The following is a 5304-nucleotide window of genomic DNA, read 5'->3' as shown; positions in this document are numbered from 1 at the left end:
GATGTTTGTGGATTCTGGAATCTATGTTATTGCAATTTTTCAAGAAGCTTTTGACCAGATAAATCTGCAAGGGTATAGTTTGAGCCTTGTCAAGACCGCACTCTATGGTTTCGCAGGTCACACTGCATAGCCCCGAGGGGATATGTTGCTGACCTTTACTTTAGGGTTAGGGGACTTGAGGAGGATGTTCATGACGTTGTTCACAATGGTGAACGTTCCCTATTCTTATAACATCATTATGGGCAAGCCGGCCATGAACGCCCTCTTGGCTGTGGCCTTGGCATATCATCAAAAGATTAAATTCCCTTTGGGAGATAGGGTAGGAGAGGTTTTTGGGGAACAACCTTCCTCCCGAAAGTGCTACGCAAAAATAGTACAAGTAGATAATAAACGATCGCGCAGGGAGGGGGAATATAGTGATCCAAGGAAGTGAGAAGTGTATGTTGTGGATTAGGCGCATGCCCTTTTGAATAAGGAGCGGGATGAAGTGGAGGTGGTGCCTGGGCATGTAGGGAGGACAACAAAAATTTCTCGGGACCTAGAGCCTGGTATTCAAGGCGAGTTGAGGGCTTGCCTGGAGAATAATGTAGACATGTTCGCATGGTCCTCCTATGAATTGGTAGGAATCACTACAAGAAAAAAACTCATGCACAACACTTAAAAGACAATGCTTTTTGTAAAAACGTTGTGTTTTTTTCATAGACAACACTTTTATTGAAAAGCGTTGTCTATAATTTTTAAATTTATAAAAGACAACGCTTTTTGATATCTTCAACAACGCTTTTAAAAAGTGTTGTCTATGAGCGTTTTTTTAATTATCTACATAAGCGTTTTTTTTTACTACCTATGACAACGCTTTTTAAAAAAACATTTTCTATTAATTTTTTTTAAAACATAATCTGGCCCCAAAATAAAATATTTCTTACATTCGCATGGTCTCTCTTTCATCGAGCTATCTTCTTCCTTTCTCCCTTCACCATTTCGAAATTTCTAGCTCCGATCTACACCGCCTCGTTGCTTGAAAAATTGATTTGAGCATAGATTTAGAATCCTCTCGTCGAGGGCTTTCTTCCAGTACCTATTTCCCTAATTTTTACGCACGCTCCGTCGAACCATTTTTTCTCTCGTCATCGTTTTGTCGTCACCGACTGTTGCCTAGGAGAGAAGGAAGGTTTTTTGGATCTTTATTTCGAATCCTGGAGGTATATTCTGAATTCTAGGTTTTCGAACTCAAGAATTTTTTTAGTTGTTTCGTTTTTCTCGATTCATTTGGTCTGTGAAGTATGGTTTGGAATGATTTGGTGTTGTGTATGTTTCTGCACGATGATTTTACAGAGATTGAGTTCTTGTCCTGTGGAGTAGGTACATCCGTACATACCAATAGAATTTGTCAGAATTGTAAATTTTTGTCATTTTCATTGTCTTAATTAGATGGCCAAAGAAAATGTTGGCAAGTGAGGCGTGGACAACCTTTTTTCTGTTGCTGGTGTTTTTTTTTATGAATACCCAGGGAAAGGCTCCATTCATTTAAACTATTGAAGCTTTTTTGTTCTAATTTCCCATTTTGAATTCCAAAAATTAATTAACATTGCTAAATACTTTGAACTTTTCTAATCTTGCTGATATTGCTTGCATTTTCTTGAGTTGGTGGTTCTTACTGACATTCTCTCTTTTTCCACTCCGTACATAATACGATGCTCTGATATTGATTACATTTTCTTGAGTTGGTGGTTCCACTCCGTACGTAATCTTGACGCCAATGTCGCGCTTTGTTAAGTTGCTCTTGTTTGATATGGTTATATGCATTGAACTCGATTCTGTTACTGAAAATGTATGCATTTTCAATGTTGGACCATGTCGAGTAGATTTGCAAGACTCTTTAGAATCTAGTGTGCTACTGCAGGGAAAAATCTGTGAATTAGATTTAGCTGCAGCACAGGTGATGCCTTGGGGATTAACATGGTTTTGAAAGGTGTTCAGAATTTCTTAGACTTCCTTGAAAATGATTTTCCTGATATGGATGTTATTGGCATTTAAGGTGAGTATGGCTGTTGTTTTATTTCAGCCTTCTTTACTTTGAGTTTCGACATTATAAGCTTGATTCCAGTTCTTACGTACAGGATTGAGATCTTCCACAGCTTCTTCGACTCGTCACAGGTTTTTGATCCTTTTTTTTTTGCTGACTCAACGCTGGAGAGGTGAGTTTTTTTTGTCTCAAATTCTAAAGAAGCGGGTTTCATGTTTTGATGCCTTTCTTGATTTGGTCTGTTTCATGCAAGCATGAATAATACAATTACAAAACTAATGTTTTCTTTTTCTTTTTATTTTTCCCTGTGTTTATCCCTCACTAATTTTTGATCAATTTCATTTGAAAATTTAACTTTGTCTCGAGTAGAAGGTCTTAAATTATGGCACATAAATCTGTTGGAATGTGGATATACATACAAATGATGAGGTGTAGTGCTTGGGAATCTGCAAAAATGGAAACCGAAATGCATAATTTCAAGTGGAGTTGATTTTATCTGTCAATGCTAATCTCATTCAATATTAACGGAGCTTGAATTTTGACTAAATAGTTTAATTTCTCTACTTATATCGAATAGTTTCAGAGCTTGAGTATTAAAAATAATAACAATTATTAAAATATAGAACATGTGTGTTCAATGATTTCTGTCTCACGATGTTTTTTTTTAAAAGGAAGAAGACTTAACATGCATCAACATCCAGAATGACACAATTTACAAATTTACAAAATTGAAAAAATACAGATACTGTATTAATTTTGGTTTGGTTTTGGCAGATCATGATTTCATCGTTTCAAGTTGTGAAAAAATTATGGGACAATGGGATACGTGCTTTCATTTCACGTTGTGCAGATCATGATAGTGATATGAATGTATTTTGCTCTTAATATTTATGTTCACAAAATAGGATTGGAGCGTTGACATAATCTGTTTTGAAAGGCCTGGTTTTGGTTATGTCTGTTTCAATACTGAAATTAGTATCATATGTTGTACTATCCCATAAATAACTTCAATATTTTTCAGTCAACTTTCGTAGAAACTTCAGTAGAAACTTTGGTAGCTGTCATTAAAAGTTTAAATTTAAGAGATTTGAAAGAAAGTAGAGGTCCACATTTGGAAGCACCTGCTCTCTGTCACATTTGGTCTGTATATAAATTCGATTATTTTTTGTGTTTGAATGATTTATAAAAATTGTATATTAAATTTTATTTTTGAAATTTTGAATTTTGAGTTATTTATAATATTAAAAATTTGTTTTGTTGTAGTGACAACTCATAACAACACAAGCATTTGGCGCACATAGGGTGGGATGGCCCCTCTGGGAATGCTCCCACTTGGGTATGTTTTCTTGTCTCTAATTCCTACAAGAATCATGATGCATTTTCTTTCCTTTTAAAACTTTCGTTGTTTTCTTTTTTGTCGTGGATGCAGATGAGTGAGTTTAAGGCAGTGCCTGAATTCACAGCAACTTCCATTGGACACACTGGTTCTGCCCTCTCTCCATGGTCTTCTATGGGTGTGTTCTTGCTTTTCTTGGCTTCTTTCCCTGTTTCCTCCACTTTAGTTTTACACGTGAAGCTTGCTAATGCATATCATACATTGGTACAGAGAGAATGGGACATTCGTGCATTTATTTTCTATGTCATGTGCGATGTCTCTTTCATAAAAGATAAAGTGCCCAATGTATAAGATTTAAATTATTTTTGGCATTGGTGTAATCCTTTTTGTTTATGTGGGATTAACATTAGTTCTGATATATCTGTATTTTTTAACTTAGTAGCAATTTGGATACAATTCATGCTTTCATAAAGAACCACTTACTCGTTTATATACGTCTCTTTGTGTGGTATGCATAAATATTTAAGTTGCATATTTAACCAATGGATCTTCTATTCCGGGTTTAAATTCACGATTGCAGACAGTGACTTTTAAAATATAATTTAACTAAAACCTTCTTTTCCCCCTCTCATTTCTCTTAAAGTATTTTACATTTATTCCGCTTACATCTATATTTTTGAGAGCTAGGTGTGACAAAGCTTATTTTTTTTCTTATATAGCTTTTGCTTTTCTTTGTTTTCTGATTAATGTTCGTGAAGGATTAATATCAGGGAAGGGGTAGCAACAGGAGATTAACCATTCCAAAAGTTGATCCATTATCCAACCAAGAGGCTCGAAATATTAGGAGGCAATCATCATCATCAGTTGCAGGGGGTTTACCTCCATTAGGAAGGTTCATTTTCAACAGTGTATTCTTTTTTCTGATTTTTTTTTACTTGATTCCAAGTTTAGTACATAAACATGATATCATATTTCAGATTCTTTATCACTTCTGGGAACAATCCAACAACATAATATTTTTAAATTCATGTTCTTTTACTGATAAATAAGTGTTTAAGTTTACTTTCCATTTTAATCTATTCATATTTGTTTTATGTTTGTTTTTATTTTTAATAATTTACAGTATGGAGATACAAATTAAAGAAAAAGAGTTGCGACTTTTATGAAAGCTTGGGACGCTAACATGTGCTGAAGGAAGGAATCAAAGTTTTTCGAGATTAATGCATAGTTTTTTCCTAGTGTTCATTAATTTAGAATTCGATTATTTTTTTATTTGAATGATTTATAATATTGGAAGATTGTATACTAAATTTTATTTTAGAAATTTTTGAATTTTGAGTGATTTATAATATTGAAAATTTGTGATTTAATTTTTTTTTTGTTTTTTGTTTAAAAAAAGACAACGCTTTTTAAAGCGTTGTCTTTACCAAAAAAGACAACGCTTAAAAAAGCGTTGTTTTTTCCAAATACAACGACGCTTAAAAAGCGTTTTCTTTTCCAAAAACGATAACGCTTTTTATAAAAGACAACACTTAAAAAGCGTTGTCGCTTTTAGATACGACAACGTTTAAAAAAGTGTTGTCTTTTTCAGAAACGACAACGCTTTTTTCGCGTTGTCTTTGACCATGGTCATTTACAACACTGGCTACGATAACGCTTTTTTGGGGACATTAACAACGCGAAAAAAGCGTTGTCTTTAGTCGTTTTTCTTGTAGTGAATACCGTCCCATATAGCAGAGCATAAACTGAACATCATCCTGGGATCTCAACAACTCAAGCAAAATAAAGGCATTTTGAGCCTGAAAAGGATACGATAATAACAGACAAGTTCAGAAGTAGCTCAAAGCCGACCAGATAAAGGAGGCCCGATTCCCCACTTGGCTTCCCAATGTGGTCTGTAGTGATCCGACCTAGATCACCTACTAACCATAAATTTAAGAAT

At 34.5% G+C, this 5304-nt stretch overlaps 1 long non-coding RNA gene across 5 annotated transcripts; it reads left to right on the top strand.

Annotated features, from left to right (window-relative positions):
* Positions 1–938: 938 nt before the first annotated feature.
* Positions 939–4726, top strand: LOC140865750 (uncharacterized). 5 transcript variants are annotated; one of them, XR_012144714.1, is made up of 7 exons: positions 939–1202; positions 1904–2038; positions 2121–2198; positions 3290–3362; positions 3456–3540; positions 4121–4254; positions 4486–4726. It is a non-coding gene; the product is annotated as an uncharacterized lncRNA (long non-coding RNA). The 5 variants fall into 5 exon arrangements; XR_012144712.1 differs by having other exon boundaries at positions 2121–3166; XR_012144711.1 differs by having other exon boundaries at positions 2121–3362; positions 4133–4254.
* The last annotated feature ends 578 nt before the right edge of the window (positions 4727–5304 follow it).

This window comes from Henckelia pumila, chromosome 4, assembly GCF_033568475.1.
Source record: "Henckelia pumila isolate YLH828 chromosome 4, ASM3356847v2, whole genome shotgun sequence".
In the NCBI taxonomy this organism is placed as follows: Eukaryota; Viridiplantae; Streptophyta; class Magnoliopsida; order Lamiales; family Gesneriaceae; genus Henckelia; species Henckelia pumila.
This window is presented reverse-complemented; position numbering and strand designations above follow the sequence as displayed.